Source organism: Talpa occidentalis, unplaced genomic scaffold (genome assembly GCF_014898055.3).
Source record: "Talpa occidentalis isolate TD23 unplaced genomic scaffold, MPIMG_talOcc4v2.1 talOcc4.8, whole genome shotgun sequence".
Lineage (NCBI taxonomy): Eukaryota > Metazoa > Chordata > Mammalia > Eulipotyphla > Talpidae > Talpa > Talpa occidentalis.
The window spans coordinates 20,031,313-20,047,836 of NW_023605194.1; the positions used below are offsets into that span (position 1 = coordinate 20,031,313).

At 54.8% G+C, this 16,524-nt stretch overlaps 1 protein-coding gene across 1 annotated transcript in view; it reads right to left on the reverse strand.

Annotated features, from left to right (window-relative positions):
* DPCD (deleted in primary ciliary dyskinesia homolog (mouse)) overlaps positions 1-2,681 on the reverse strand; it is a 38,564-nt gene extending 35,883 nt beyond the window's left edge. Inside the window, exon 1 of the mRNA XM_054690347.1 lies at positions 2,651-2,681. The gene's annotated coding sequence lies outside the window, so the exon portion shown is untranslated. The remainder of the gene's footprint in view (positions 1-2,650) is intronic.
* Between the last annotated feature and the right edge of the window lie 13,843 nt (positions 2,682-16,524).

The window sequence follows — 16,524 nt, forward strand, 5'->3', positions numbered from 1 at the left end:
ACTGAGGATCAAAGATCAGAGGTGACTGGCTCCAGAATCATGGAAGTGAGGAAGCCTAGGACACGGAGTAAGGGATGCTTTCATCCCACTTGGAGGCTGGGTGTGGTGAGCAGGAGTCTATGACTCCCATGATCCTTGCCCTTGTATACTTCCCTTCTTTTGAGTTCCGGTGGAGTCATCACTTACCATTGTTGTTAGTCCTATTCATGGTGAGATTACTTCTAATAGCAAAAGGGAGAGTATCTGAGTGAGCCTCATAGTTTCAATGTAACTGGCCAGTAGAAGAAGGGGTAGAGAGATTTAAAGCATGAGGGGGGTTTGAAAATAGAGGAGTCCATGTGCAATGACCATGTGCAATGTCTTCAGGATGAGAGCAGCCCCTAGCTCACAGCCAGCAAGGAAACTGGGCCCTTAGTCCTACAAACACAGTAGCTGAATCCTGCCACCAACAGAATGAACAAGGAAACTGATTATTCCCCAGAATCTCCAGACAAGTGCTCAGACTGGCCAACACCTTGATTTTGGCTTTTTGGGCCCCTAAGCCCAAATTCAACTGAACCTGCCTAGATTTCTGGCCTATAGAATTATAAGATAATAAATGGCTAAGTTGGGCCTCCCTGGTGGCGCAGCGGTTGAACACTGGGTTGCGAAGCTGCCCGCGGCCTCTGCGGCGCCGGTTCGATCCCCGGCTGCTCCCCGGCCACCAGAGGAGGGTCCCACATGGCGCGCAGACCTCTCCTGCCGCCCACTGCTCCCCTTAGCAGTGTACTTCGGTCCTTCTGCCTGCTCTGCTCCCTGCTCTGGCTCTGGTGAATTCTCTCACCCTCCCGCACTTCTGACTGTACCCAGTGCATGTATAAACAAAACAAACAAACAAATAAATAAATAAAACATGCCTCTATTAAAAAATAAAAATAAATAAATAAATAAATGGCTAAGTTTGTGATAATTTGTTATGCGGCAGTAGAACATTAACACGCAGGATTTAAGGAAGGGTGTCTTAAGAGACTCCTATGATGGTGGGAAGGGAGATGAATTTGGGGGAAGTCTGAGGCTCTATTTTAATGCTACTTCCCTCCCCCAAATTCTCACATTGCAACAATTGACTGGAGCTATTCTCTAGTTGCCAAAGCCCTCCCTATTGTTTTACTTGGGACCAAACCCTCATAAGCATTTAAATTTGGGGCTCTTCCAGGTGGAGGCTGGGCCCCAGGGATCAGTGAGTTCACTTCTCACAGGAATGAGTCCTCAACAGGAAAAACTTCTAAGGAATTGGCTCCAAGTAGAGTCTTCCAATATGCGGGCACCATGGGCCAGCTGATAACTTAGTTCCCTGCCAAACCAGTTCCCCTTCCTCATCTCAAGTGAGAGTTTTCAAAAATATTTTTCATGGAGCCTCGGTGGGTATTGACAAGGTTTTTGATTCTCACTTGGAAGGCACCAACTTCTATGGAGGCTGGGGAAGAAAACAGATTTTGCAAATTATGGAAAGAGTCTCCAGTGTGGAGATCCAGGTTAGCTGCACCACCACATTTCTGGTTTATCACGGTTTCAGCAGCATTTATTGATTGATTCTTATGCCTGCCAGTCCACCTTTAACTTGCCTCTGCATGTGGATTATATCATGAGGCCTTCCCAACAGCCCTGTGGGTAACTGTATTATGCCCATTTTGCGGATGAGAAAAGGGAGGCCCAGGAGACTTGTGCTAAATCACACAGCAATGAGGAATAGAGCTGAGTTTCAACTCAAATCTCTCTGACCTAGGAAGCCTGTTTCCCTTGCTCCCCACGGGAAGTGGCTCTAGGCAGGATCTAACTGACCTTTCTGCCCTAACCTCACTTCCTTCTTCTCCCAGGTACTCAAAGCAAAGAGCCCTGAGCTTTCCATCTGTGGAGGATTCCTAGTGTCGGTGTTGAAGGACACAGTTCCTAGCCCTGAAATCTGGGAATTTTTGAATCAGCAAAATGTTCACTTGTCCTGAGTTGGGACCCCCGAGACCTCCCACCTCCATGAGGGAATTAGAAGCATGGGAACACTAACTCTTAAGCTGCAGCCCTGCTGTATGCAGGTGTCTTGGCGCTATAGCTCACATGTGTCTTTATACATGCCTGACCTGCCCCCACAGACCACCCCAAACCCCACCTTGTCCCTGGACACATCTGAACCCTCCCTCAAGCCCCTCCCCTCCAGCATACCTGACTTGTTCCAAAGTGGATGCCTCACAAGGCCGGATGAGCGCCTCCCCTGGCCTGAAATACCCTCTGCCCCCAGTTCTTGGCCTCCCCTGAAGATCTTCTCTCATCACCATGACCTTGGACTCAGTGCTGTACGTCAGCGCTTTGGGGTCACTGTGCCAAGGATCTCTGGTGAAGCCTACCTACCTGCCTGCCAAGCCATGCACCTCACTGGAAAGGAATCACCCCTGCCTTGCCCCCTCCCTCCCAAGTCGCCTAATGGGAAGAAAGTCCACAGAACCCCAGGAAAGAGGGCCTACAGGTCTTGCCCTTCTTCTGCCGGCCAGAGAAGAGTCTTGGAGCGCCGGACAGCCCCAGCTCCCCGGCCAGGGGCCACGAACTACAGCCCCCACTTCAGCACTGAGCCTCAAGCCCCCCACCTTGAGGGGGCCCTGTCCCGGCCCTGCCCAAGTACCTGTGGAAACTGCAGGACTCAGTGGAGGAGGACGGCTCCCGGGAGCGGCCCGAGAGAGCCCCCCGCAGCGCGCAGTGCGGCCCGGCCGCGCCCGGGAGTCCGACTCCACGGGCCGGCGTCGCGCTCTCCCCACCCCAAGCCTCAAGTTCGGTCGTGCGGGCCTCGCCGCCGCCAGCCCACAGCAACGGCCGGACGAACAGGCCTCTCGGGAATCCGGACCGGGAACGGCCGCTCCGAAGCCAGGGAATGACTGGGCCGGGGCGACCCCCAGGGGTCAACTCGGGGCCGGGCGTCGCGACAGCCCGGAAGTCGCGGGCCGGGCCGGGCATCCCGCGGGTGTGCCGTGGGCGGGGCCGGGCGTGCCGTGGGCGGGGCCGGGGAGGGCGGGGCCGGGCGTGCCGTGGGCGGGACCGGGCATCCCGCGGGCGGGGCCGGGGAGGGCGGGGCCGGGCGTGCCGTGGGCGGGGCAGGGAGGGCGGGGCCGGGCTCCCGCGGGCGTGGCCGGGGCGGCCGGGGCCGGGGCGGGCGGGGCAGCCCCGTCCTGTGCGGCGGGCGGCGGGAGGCGGGGTGCCGCCCATGGGGGCGCTTCGCGGAAGGCGCCAGCAGAGGGCGCGCGAGGACCGGAGAAGAGGCGCGGCCGCGTGCGAAGGCGGGGAGGGGGTGTGGTGGAGAGGGGGCGGGTGCCGGGAGAAACCGCCCCCCGACTTCTCTCGGGTCTCGGGGTGGGGGCGGGGCGGGGAGCCTCCGGACTGCCCCGCCCCCACCCCGCGGCCCCCGGCCTCCCTCAAAGAGGCCGCGGGTGGGTTTGCGGCCCCGCGCACCCCGTCCTGGGTGGTGGATCCTGCCCGTCACCCCTCAAGGCGTCAGGGACTCGCGGCTCCAGCGCTGGCGACTTTGGCACTAAGTCGGGTGAGCCCCTGCCCCAGACTCACCTCTGGGCGGGATTCTGTGCCTCAGTTTCCCCTGGGGAAGTGCGATCCTTGCTCCTGGAAGCTCTTAACAGAGACGACCCCGAGAGCTGGAATCAGTGCCCCCCGCTGCCCCCGCTCCCCTTCGCAGAGCTTGAGGGAGGAGGAAAAGCTGGGGAGAGGAGAGGCGTGAGCGGTGGGGGGCAGGTGGCCCCGAGACGCGAAGGCGCGGCCGAGAGGAGGGCGGCGCGGAGGGGAGCGGCGTGGGGCCCGCGCGGGGCCGAGCCCTCTCCCGGGAAGCTGTCCGGGGACCCGGGCCAGACGCGCCTCCTCCGGGCGGCGCTGGGCGCCGAACCCCGCGCCCGTACGCCGGGGACCACCACGCCACCCGAAGCCCCGCTCCAGCCGCCATGATTTATGGCTGGGCCAGGCCCGGCGACCTTGGACGGATAACTAATGGCAGGTCAATAACGCTACAGAAAAAGTGAACTGGTTAGTGTGGGGGGAAGGGGCCCTTAGTCGGCCCGTCCTTCTCCTCCCAGCATCTTCTCCCTAACCCCGTGCCTCTCGCTTTCGTCCCCTCCCTCTGGGGTCCCCTTCCCGAGGAGGATCTGAGTAGGGGGATGGGGGGAGGGTCCTGGGAATACTTCCTTCTCTCACGTTCTGTGGAGGGGAGTCACGCTGGGAAGTCAAAGTGGCAGGTGTAGTTGTCAGGCTGGCATTACCCTGCACCCTCACCCCCTCACACACACACCCCTGGCTCCCTCTCCTGGCCCATATGTTTGGAGGTGTCCTCTGCCTCCCCCACCCACCGTCTGCAGTCAGAGTGCTTACTTTAGCCTGGGCAGCACCTTATGTTTGCGGTGGTCTGGCTTGCAGAAGGGTTGTAGGAGTTAGGGGCCTGCCACTCAACTCCTAGATCATCTGGCTCTATTGAGAGTGAACCAAGGCCTTCTCCGCCCAGCTCGGGCAACTCCCCTACCCCTGTTTTAAGTCACCTGGATCCCCAGTCTGTTTTGGACACCCCAGGGCCCCCAGAGTTGGGAGGAAGGAAGCAGCTCTCGCAATATCTGACTCGACTGTATCTGATCTGTCAGCAGCAAGGTTCAGGGTAAATGTGTTCCATTTTGTGGATGGAGAAGTTCAGGGAGAGGAACAGTCAGCAGATGAAGGAGTTGAGACTCAATTTCAGATCTTCTGGCTCCAAATCATCACCTCAGGGTTCTGGACTCTTCTTTCAGTTAGCTCCTCCTTAACTCTTAACCAGCTCTGTAGGCTGAGGAGACACCAAGGAGCAGGCACTCAGGCGAGGGCATTCTTTCCCTAAGTAGACATGAGTGATGAAACAGCCCCGGCGGAAGAATAGAGCAGTGGTAGTGGGCTGCGGGAGTATATGGCTCTGCGGGTACCCCGTGTGGTGGTGGGGACTAGATGCCCAGTGTGTGTGTGTGCGCTTGTGGGTGCACATCCATCCATGCATTCACTTGATCTCTCAGCCACCCAAACAGATATTGAGTGGCTACCACACCTGGGGACTCAGGGCAATGTTAGGGAACTTGTATTTTAGCAAGGATGGGTATGTTTAAGAAGCCATGTTCCCGTTGCGTGTGTCCATGTGTGGACTCGCTGCAGCACTGAGGCACATGTAAGTTCCAGGCCCATGCAGGATGGAGACACTGTCTTCACAGATCCCTTTGACTGCACACTAGACCTTCAGACTTACTGGCTGGTTCCAGCCAAACTCACTGCCTTCTCCTTCATGTTCCCTCGTTCTACAGTCTTACATGCTCAACCTGAGAGATCCCTGGAGCCAGGACTGGCTACATAATTTTTGGGGCCCAGTGTTAAATGAAAATGCATGCTTCCTAAAGAATGATAAAGAATTTCAAGACAGAGTTAACTAAAGCAGAAGGCCCTTGTAAATGCGGGGCCCCCGGAACTGCACAGGTCACATGCCACACTTGCCTGGTGCCTTCCACAAGCCTCCTTTTCCATCCATTGACCTCCTTTGCTGTGTTGGGTGCTAACTCCAGCCTCTTGGGTCTCTTGCATGCACCTATGCCAGCTCCTGCTAGGCCCCCTAGCCTGCAGCCTCTTTCCAGCTCCAGTATCTTGGCTCCCGTTGATCTGATAAGTCTGGTTCCTGCTGTACTCAGCACCATTCACCTGGACTCCTGTCCCTTCTAGACTCTGGCCTCAAATACTCCCTTACACTTTTCCATACCTTTTTCCAGAATTCAATTCCTTTTGAAAATTGACTCTTCCTTTAGCCATCTCCTCTAGGAAGACTTCTGATTTTACATTTGGAAATCTCATATCACAAACTGTGTAGCTTGGGTCAAAACAAATCATCTGCCTTCACTCATAGTCATTTGTCTGCCCTTTCAGGTGTAGACTTAAACTTCTAGAAGACAGGGATGGTGCCGTATTTATTATCGTGGTAAAGCCACAATACCTAACTGACCTGTGCCTGGGAGGGAGTCAGTTAGTATTTGTTAATGCAGATGTTGGCATCTTTTGCACATGGGGGTGGGTGTATTTGGAGCCCCTGAATTGTGTACAAAGAACTGTAAGGGATGGTGTCCCAGACACAAGCTTTTCTGCTTATGTGTATACATATTTTCCCGTCAGTGCATATACCAGCATGTGCATGGAGCATACATGTGCACGACCATAAATGCTTTTTGTAGGTGTGTGCACGAATTGCAGGTGCCTGGGCAGGCAGGTGTCTGTGTGCATCGGTTTAGGTTGGGGGGCGGGTGTGTACCCTGATTTGGGCATAGGTGTACGCCTGTGCTTGGCAGAAAAGCCTATGCCTGCGGTCTCGGGAGGTGCAGATCGGTTGTGCCTGGACAGGAGCGGCAGGTGCTCCCTGCAAGGACACCGGCGGTTGGCGCGTGTGCCCGCCATGTGTGTGCACAGCTGCGTGTCCTGGCCCCGAGCCGGCCGGACGCCCAGTGCGTCCCCTGCACCCGCTGAGCGCTCCGCTTTGTTCCTCCGCCGCGGGCGGCCGCGTGGGTTCCCGGCTTGGGCCTGGGCGTCTCGGGCCCCGCGGTGATTGGCGGGCGGCGGGCGGCTCGGGCCCCCTCCCGGGCGGGCGGAGCCGGATCGGCTCCGGTTACCGGCGCAGAGGGGTAGGGGGTGGGGGGGGGCGGGGCGCGCCAGGCCATCCATCTTCTGTTATTACAGCGTAATGGGGCTGCTCGGGCGCCCGCCCATTTGTCATCGGCCTCGTTCGCTGATAACGGGCATTTGTCATCACTTTCCTCTGCGCCAATGTCATCAGCGCCGCTGACAGGCGGGGGAGGGGGTGCGGTGTGGGGGGGCTCGCATGCATGAGCACAGGCGCACACACATGCACGTGGGCCTGCTGGACACACGCTCAGTCATATACACACAGGCACACGGAACCTGAGGGGGCACACCAAACCTGGGGGGACACATGTCCCTGTGCGGGGATCAAAGCTCCCTGGAGAAGGACGCACTTGCAGACAAACTCAGAACAGCCTCATCTGTCAAGCTGATATTCCCAGCTGGAGATCCTCTTCCCCAGTTGAGACGTGTGCTGGGGGAGGGGCTGCTGGTGCTCCGCGGTTAATGGCAGTTTGAGTGCAGGTGGCCCTCTGCCAGCTTCGTGTGCACACGTGTGACATCAGCCCTCAACGTTTATTGGGACCCCCAAAGGTTCTTCAGGCCTGTGTGTGTGCAGGCCATGACAGCACAGGGACAGCCAGGCAGGCTTCCCAGCGCTCAGACACAAGAACCTTGGCTGAGTCTGCAGGGCCGGGTGCTGGGCCATGGAATGAGGTGGAATGATGGGTGGCCGGCTGGCAAGTGGTGAGATGGTGGGAGGTACTCCCTAAAATGCCTTCTCTCAGTTTTCCAGGGACAATGTAGACCTTTGCTTCTGGCCCTGTCCAGGTGCTAAGTCTCGGCTGATATGCAGCAAGAGGGACTTAAGAAAGATTCCAAAAAGAACTTCCAGCCTTGAAAGGGTGGGAGGCAGGTTGGGGCAGGGATGGCGCTGGTAGCCAGGAGGGGAGCTTGGAAGGCAGTGAAGGTCTCTTATCTATGCCCTGTGCCCTCTGGGCTGGGTCAGGGCCTGGGGCGTGGATGCTGCTTTTACCACATTCACTTCAGGATGCAGAAGAGACTCCATTAGCCTCTAGGAGGGAGGGAGACCCTCCAACTGCAACATCTCAGGTCCCTGGTTGTCAGGGACATAATAGATGCTCATTAAATATCTGTTGAATGAATGAATGATTGATGACAGGGAGGGAGCGTCTTCCTAGTCCTTCCCTGAGTGACCGCCAGCCACTAATGACCAAGACCTCTTGGCCTTCTCACAGCCTTCCCCTAACTCCCTCCCTCACTCCTCTGCAGCCCCCCAAATTTCCCTTCTCCCCCAGTCTCTCCCTCTTGGACTAAGGGGGATGGGGGAAGGTCCCCTGGCAGAGCAGGGCTCTGCTTGTTCCTTGTAAATGAAGACCATAATTAACATTAAATTAAGGTAATACAAATGAAGGCAACATAGAGGCTGACAAGATGAGCGTTTGGGGAGGCAGTGGGGAGAAGTGATTCATATTTTTAATTTACTGTACGGATGGGCCGTGTGGCTAGGGAGCGGGCGGCTCTAGTGGAGGGGGTGTCGCCCCGCGATGTTTGCTGGGCTCTGAGTGAGCACACAATGACTATTAAACTCAACTGTCCATATAATGGGACAGATTCAACATGACGCCCACCAGAGCACTAGGAGCTTGGCCCGCCAGGCTGTAAATCCTGCCCACACAGAGTCTCCCAGCCCACCTGCCCATCCAGCCCGGCTTGGCCCAGGAATGGGCCTGGGATAGGTGGGCACAATCAAGAGACCCAAGGGAGCCTTGGGCAGGGGAGACCAAGGAGGGTAGAGGGTCTAGATGGCTAGATCTGGCTGAGCTCAGGGTTGGGGGGTTACTGGAAGGTCAGGTCTTGAACCTGCTGGAGGTGAGATGGGCCCTGTTACCCCCTCTCACCGAGCCTCGGAGCCGGGATGGGTTGGAATCATGACTCACATGTCGCCTGTTCCAGGAAATGAAGACACTGGTGTCCCATTTCACAGAGGGGAGCTGGTCCACATCATCCTCACCATGGCTGCTCATGCTCGCCATCGCTGCCCTACCACACCTGCCGCGCACACCCCCAAGCACTTCTCACCCATTAGCAGTTCCTGGAGTCCTCGCAACCATCCCATGAGGAAGATTTTACAGTTGAGGAAAAAAGCTGAGATCGGGAGTGACTTGGTGACAGAACTTGTAAGTTTCCATTGTCCCATCCCATACCTCCAAACCTTAGAGCTGGGGTGACTCCCGGATCTGGTAAACTGTGCATGAAATGAAGGCCAATCTCAGCTGCCCTTCTCCTGCTGACTCTGAGGCCTTACACAGAGCTCTCTGGGGACTTGAGGTATATGACCCCCCCCCTCACCTGAACAACTTTCCACCCTCCCTCCAGTCAGAAGTAAGGTGCCAACAAATCCCAGGCCAGCAGGAAAGATTCCTGCTAACTCACTCTGCAAAGGGAGCCGAAAGATGCACATCCCTGGGATGGAGACGCAAGTGTAATTTAGGTTTTGATATTATGAAAGTCTCGCTGCTCTAAAACAGCGGGGCACTCGGTGCCTCATTAATAAAGGATAAACTCGGAGTCTATTTACAAGGCGCTTTTTGGGGTTATTTACTCTCCAATATACATATGTAATGTTGCGCATACTTACCGCTAGGTACAGCTCATCCTTCCAGCCTGGGCGGTGGAGTCACCCGGGGCTCCTGCAGGGTGGCGGGGGTCACTGGGGAAAAGGCAATGCAGAAGGGGCCACTCCCAGGGGCAGGGAGGCTTTGTGGAAATGCCAGGGCCCCATGGAGGCGGGGGACTCTTAGAATTTTAGAACTGAGAGGTAAAGGGGCAAAGGGCAATGCACCCCATTTTCTCCTCTCCCCCCACCCCTGCCTTTCTGAAACCTAGACCCCTGTAAAGATAAGGTGCAGGCTAGACTTCCATGCTGGGCCTTCAGGCTCTCCCCTCAGCCCCTCCCTATTGAGCCAGGGTGTGGGTATTTCCTGCCCCAGAGCCCCCTCTGACCACACCCTGGCCAGTGTGGGGAAGAGCCCCCACAACGCTGAAAGAGGTCAGCGGGTTCCTACCAGCATGTTCTGTGCAGCACTGTGCACCTAGTCCTAGGCCCTGTCACTGTCCCACCGGCCCCGCCACTGAACGAGACCGAGCCTGGGGTGGGCGAGGTCTCCCTCAGATCGGATGGGCACTACCTCCCAGCTCTTGGTGCTCCGGGCCAGCCACAGCTGAGATGGCTTCCTGAGCTGCTCAGTTGCCTCCTTTCCCTGCAGCCGCCAGCATCTGAGCCTCTTCACTTTCCGCGCAGCGCCTCAGTGAATCTGCAGCTATCTTATGAGGTGGGCCACTGCTTTCCTCTCCATTTTATGTGAAACTGAGATTTAGGTTAGGGAACTCACCCGGTACCATCAGTAAGTGCCAGAAGGGGATCTTACCCCACACCTGTGAGCCTCAGCCTCCAGCGAGGCACTCTGAAACCTGCCCTCCAAGAGCAGATCTCCCCTCACTGACCAACTCATTGAACACCCACTGTGTGCAGACTTGTGCCTGGGCGTGGAGACCTTGGCCAGACCTTAACCAGACCCTGGTTAATGCATGGGAAAGGCTGGAGATAGGGCTCCTACCCACGCATCCCACTATGAGTTTTGAGACTCTCTGCCCTTTCAACTCCAGGGATGAGGAGTCTGTGGCCCAGGGTCCAGCCTGGGGGGTGGGAGGTGATGCTGGCATACAGCTGGGAGAGGAGCAACATGGGTCCCCTCCCCCCAACCGGGTCCTCTGTACCAAGGAGACATCTGAAGCCAATAGCAGACTGCAGTCTTTTTGCAGGGAGCCAGGGTGGAGGGCTCAGTGTCTGACTGGTCCCTGGGGATTCCCTAGGGCTAAAAGGACACAATCGGCCTTGGGCTGGAACTCATGGCTGCCCTGGTCCTCGGTGCCTGGGGCTCAGCAGGAAGAGAGCAGGTTCTTATATATCCTTCCCAACCCCAAAGTCAGGGGAGAGATGACCTGGAGGTGCTGGACAGAGAGGGGCGGTGAGGAGGATCTGATCCATCATTGTTGGTGAACAATGAGCCATCGCAACCCTAATTAAAGATGCAATTACAGCAAATACATTCAGGACTCAGAATGAATGACGGATGGCAGGAAAGCACCTTGTAGTCAGCAGTTAGGAGATGATACCTCCTAAAGGCTCCCCACTCCTCAGCACCCCCAAACTGGTTACAGGGTGCCCTGGTCAGCCTCCTGACAGGATGGAGACAGACCGGTAGGGACTGAGCCTGCAGCTGAGGGGCGAAGCAAGGACTAGGGACCTTGCTGGAGAAACGAAGCTGGGAAGTAGGCCAAGAGACCAGAGTGAGAGGGTTGGGGCTGGTGTTTGTCAAGCAGGGAGCAGGGTCAGTTGGGAGTGGGCGTCTTTGTGAGAGCATGACCAGAACACAGAACAGGATTCCAAGGTACAACTGCACAGGGGAAGGAAGTAACTGGACCCCAGTGAAGGCCGGAGGGACCAAAGGCCACTAATCCGAGGCTGAGTGCAGGGCCCAGGTGCAAACTCAGCCTGTAGAGGGTAACCAGGCAGGGCCCTGGTGAGGTATACTGGCTTCAGGTCAGGGGGGTGGGGAGGGGCATGTTGGATTAGTGCTTAACTGGGGGTCAGGGTGTGGGGCTGGCCACATGAGGGGAAGAGAAGTGGGTTTCTTCCACTTACGTGGCTTCTGCTCCGCTCTCCTTAAGCAGGAAAGGCCCCCAAGAACCCCTGAGTTCCACTACCCCTCTCCAGGGCCACCTCAAGCTTGCGGGCACTGACTGTCTCAGGGAGGCCTGAACTTTGGGACATCTTCCAAGGGCTGTTTGCCCTGGGCCCCACTCCCACTTTCCTTCAGGAGACCCTGAGCCCAGGGTCAGGTCACTCTGAGGCCAGGCTGAGTTGTGGGCATCTCAGGGTCAAGACATGAAGACCTGCCTGGAGGGGGGTTTGGCGGCCCAGCCTTTTGGCCCCACCTGCCATGGTGGTCCCTGGTCAGGGCCCCACAGGGTGTGTGGGATGACCCCAGGGGAAAGAGGCCTGGGTGGGGGTGGTGGGGAGCCCAGGCAGGCAGGCAGAGGGGAGGGAGGGAAGGCCACTGACAGCAGAACAAATGCTTGTAATTTTATAACCAATCTCAGCGTGTCCGTGGGGGGCCGTTTGTGCCTCCACTCAGGACCAATCAGCCTGACAGAGCTATGAGTCTGCCTGAGTGAATGTGAGCAGCTTCCCCGCCCCGCCCCCCCAGCACCACTCACTGCAATCTCATTACCTGCCCAGCTCAAGACTGGCCAGAGCCCAGGGGCTGCAGGGAAGGGGTACCCAGCCCATGCCAGAGCCAGGGCTGAGCCTAGGACCCGGAGAGCATGGTGGGAAAGCACTGGACATCCAGCAGCTCCGACGTAGGGAGAAGGGAGGCATTTATTAGGCACCCTTTGGTGGCTGAGCATTTAGGATCTGGATAGTGCACAAGCCCCTGCCCTCAAGGGGCTTGCAGTCACTAGGGGCAGATGGAAAGATTATAGAGGATGGGCCCTGGGAAAGGGGAGGAGAGAGAAGTGACCGAGGAGGTGCGGGGTGGTGCACAGAGCCCCAGAACAGAGCTGGCATCAGAAGAGGGGTGGGAAGGAGAGGGTAAAAACCTCAGGAGTGCCAGTAGAGCCTGGGCAGAGAGAGCATTGGGCTTGGGGAAAGAAACGCCCACTCACAGGAGAGAGGAGGGCGGCTGGGGAGGGGCTGGCCCGCCAGTGGTGGATATTAAAGGACGGCCTTGCTGGATATCTGGCTCTGGGGATAGCTATGTGCCCATTAGTCTCTCTAATTGTCAAAAATCTAATTTAGTGTCTGGAGCCCGGGCCGGCCTCGGGTTAAATGGAGGGAGGCAGGCCTAGCCATAAATCTGCCCTCCCAGTCTGGGCTGGTGCTAATTCTGCAGTTAAGTGAGGGGGTGAGTAAAGCAGCAAGATGGGACAGGGAGAGTTCTGGAGAGGGATCTCTCTCACCCTGTGTGCCAGCTTCGGTGTGCTAGGTCCTAGCTAGGCTCTCCTCTCTTGCTGGAGGAAAGGGACTTGCCTGGGGCTTATCTGGACCATGCAGGGGAAATGCCTCAAACATGCCATGAGTTCAAGAGACCAGAGGTGTCTCCCAGACTGTGCAGCTGAGACTGTATAATCATCAGTCTCTCCTCTTCCTTGACTTGCTCTGGGTCTATGTGGACTCACTCATCCCTTGCAAACTGGTAGGCAGGAAGGTGACATTTCCTAAGGACACAGTGAGACTGGTGAGTCTCACTCACCATGGACCAAGTGACTGCTCATCCTGTTTGCTAGGGGCTGCTAGTGATGGGACCCACGGGTCATTCCACAGTGGGTAGAACACACACCATCCTTGGGTGGCCCAGACTTCAAGAGGAGCACGGGGATGGGATAGCCCCTGAAGGCCTCATGTGGCCTGAGGCAGGGGAGTTCTCTCCACCTGGGTTGGTAATGTCCTCACTCCCCTCAGAGTTGCTAATTGAAAGCAAGGGGTGTGGTAGGCTCAGCGGGAGAGGTTGGGGGACTGAGAGGGTTCCCTGAGAGGCTCTGCTTCCATCCGGGAGAAAAACAATTTCTCCTGGCTTCGCCTCCATCTCACCAGGCACCCACCCGGCCTCTCCTGCTGCTAACGAAGTGTCTTTAATTAGCAGCCTAATAAAATGCTCTTAATTGGCAAGAGCCAATCAGGAAGAAGGGAGGTCTCCTCCCCTTAGTCATTGCCGATGGTGGCAGAGCTGTAGGTTTCAAGGGGAGAGGGATTCCAGGCCTGGTCTGACTTGAAGAAACAGACTTCAGGGCTGAGTCTTCCAAGGGCATGCTCTATAGACTCCAGTCTTTCTGGGGTAAATGACCTACCACTGGGTTACAAGATGAGAGGCAAGCACCCATAACCCCCCAGGCTCAGCCTCTGTTCAAGTCTGGGCTGAGGGGCCCAGCTGGTGAGTGACAACAGAATGGACGTCAATGGCCTGAGTGGTCTCTGCTGGCTTTGCCTTTGGCTGCCTGACCTCAGTTGTTAGGGAAGAAACTCCAGTGTGGTCTCGGGCAATGTGGGGTGCCGCTTTTCTTGCTTCTGGAGCTCCCCATGTGCTAAATGCTGGTATCCTGGATGCTCTGACACTCCTCTAGTTCCAGCAGGGAGAGCGCTGCCCCGGGGCTTGCTGAGAATGTCTCTTGACCACAGGGACCAGTCCAAGTATGACAGGCACTGAGACCAGAGCCAGGGAGCCTGGTCAAGCAGGGAGAGAAACTAAAAGCCCAGATGTAAAACAAGGGCCCTGCTTGAGACACTCGGGAAGAGTGAAGAGGTTGGGAGTCCCTTTCTCTCACATCTGCAAGGGCATACATACATCTCTCTGGGTTTGGTTTGAGGCGGAGAGGGCATGGGTTCACTAGGGAGCAGCAGTGTTTTCCCCAGATGGTCAGTGCACCCTTAATTTTTATAGCTTGCTGGAGTCTCTGGAAATTGCTCACAAATGTGTGAAACTGTCGAGAAACTGATCACATGGGATGCAAGGGAGATCTAAGTCTTCTCACCATCTCAGTAAAGAGGAAATTTAAGTTTTGGGTTAAGGTTGGGTTGTGGGAGGCTGAGGCTATGGTGACAAGTTCCCAAACTAGACATCACCTTGGCTTCACTTTTATTCAACACAGGGCACTAACTGTATGCTGGGGACCCCACATTTATCCACACTATTCAGCTCTGATGTTTTTCAATCCTGTTTTCTCATGTCAGATTATTTTAAAAGCTACCTGTGCACTCCCTTGACATAGACATTCACTGAAAAACTCATTCTCTTGATGTTGGGCAAAGAGACAAGACACTTAAAAAATTCACTTTAATCTTATATTTGCAATTTAAGTTACTTTTTTTCTGAACAGTTAAAAAAACCAAAACACACTATATTACCATGATCCTAGGTTATGAACATATTGGTACACTGACTATACATCACCAGAACATAATCACAAAAGTCAAAGCAGTTCTAGAGAACAAAGGGCTGGACCATCAAAAGCTCTCTCAGGGCAGCTTCCATTTGTTTCCAAGCCTGCCCCAGACAGAACTGGATCCAATGAAGATCGCTCAGACAAACAGTCTGGGTTGGCCAGGAGTGATTACTGATTTGGGGAAGTGTTTGTTTCCTTGGTACCCAGGGGTCTAACCCTCCTAGTCGGTGTTTCCCTTCAGTGTCCAAGAAGGGAAAGGGACAGAGGGGAAGTAATGCTTTATCATGCATCGATCCTTACACACACACACACACACACACACACACACACGAAGGCCAATTAGAAGCTGAGCAAGTGTGTTGCAAGTGTATTGGGTTGCACGGATTTTAGATAACATCTGCCTCCAGAAAATTTTACATCATAAGTATTCAATTTCCAACAGAAGAGGTTTGTGGATATCAATGCATTAATTAAGCTTTCACCTGAAATCAGGCAGCCCAAACCATGCTCTTATGCTCTACTTTCTCTCCTCAGTTACATGGTTTCTGAGGTCACAAATGGACTACAGATTAAAAAAAAAAAATAGTAAAATGAAGCTTATTCCCCTAGCAAAAGGCTGTCTTTCTGGCACTGATTAGATTGAGAGGGGTTCTAGCCTTTTGGTGATCAGCTATGTGAATGAAACCCAGGTTTATTAACTCAGCCTGAAGACTCTGGGTGCACTTATTAGAAATGAGTGTTATTCTAGGAGGGAAGGGTGGAAGGCAGGGAGAAGCAAGGGCACATTCCCAGGTTCTTCAGCTCAAACTGAATGGGGTCTGTCAAGCTCATCTAAATGAGGACAGAGATGAGTGCGGGTTTAAGTAAAAAGGTTTCTCATGCCCTTTTCCGCCTAAGTACCTTGGATTCTTCTGGAAGCCGTCTGGAAGACTAGCCCCGCAGGCCTGCTCTACTCTGGGCTGGAATGCTTCCATGTCAGGCAGGGAGGTATTACCATGTAAGGAAAATGGAAGACACCAACGCCAACAATACCAGGGTATCTAATCTAATTTTAGGAAAGACAAAATCGCTGAAATGATTTCCAATACCACACTCCTCTGAAACTGACCTGATTATGTTTCCATACACAACCAAGGGCTATGCAGGTAGGCTAGCCACAGATGTTCACAGCAAAGGGTAAGAGGAGATGGCAAAGGAGACTGCATATTTTCTTCTCTTCAGCTTTTGATTGTACAGAAGAAAAATAAAAGGATTTTTCTTACTTAAGCAGAAACCAGAATGATTTAGGGGTCCCAGGATCTTTTCCAGTTCAGAAACAAATTACGAGGCCCAGACTTTATTACTTGTCAACAGAATTCCAATGTCCCTGTCTTTGAAATTCCTGAAGTCACCAGAAAGAATTCTGTGAAGGGAAAAGTGTAAAAGTTCTCCCCTTCACAATTCATGTCCACTTTCAAATTGCACATAAGAAGTTCTCAGCAGTGGAAATACACACACATGTGCAGAGGGCATGCTGGTTTGTCCAAGCAGCCCTAGTATGAACAGAAGCTCACTTGTGCCCACAAAAGCTCCCAGGTGTGGGTGCACGCACACACTCCGCACCCGCCTTTGAAAGGGCTTCTTCCCATTTTTAGGAAACAATTCTTTCACGGTCTCTTTGCAAACTGCATGAGAAGAGGTTAGACTACACTGGAGACATTTCATTTCAGAGTCAAGAGATGCCTTCAGCTTCTTTTCTACACTCCTTTAAAAGTGTTGAGATCTTCTTTGTCTCTCTTTTCTTTTTAAAAAGGTCAAGCTTTACATTTATTCTAGCCCAGTTGGGGATAAGTGATAATCAATTCCCAC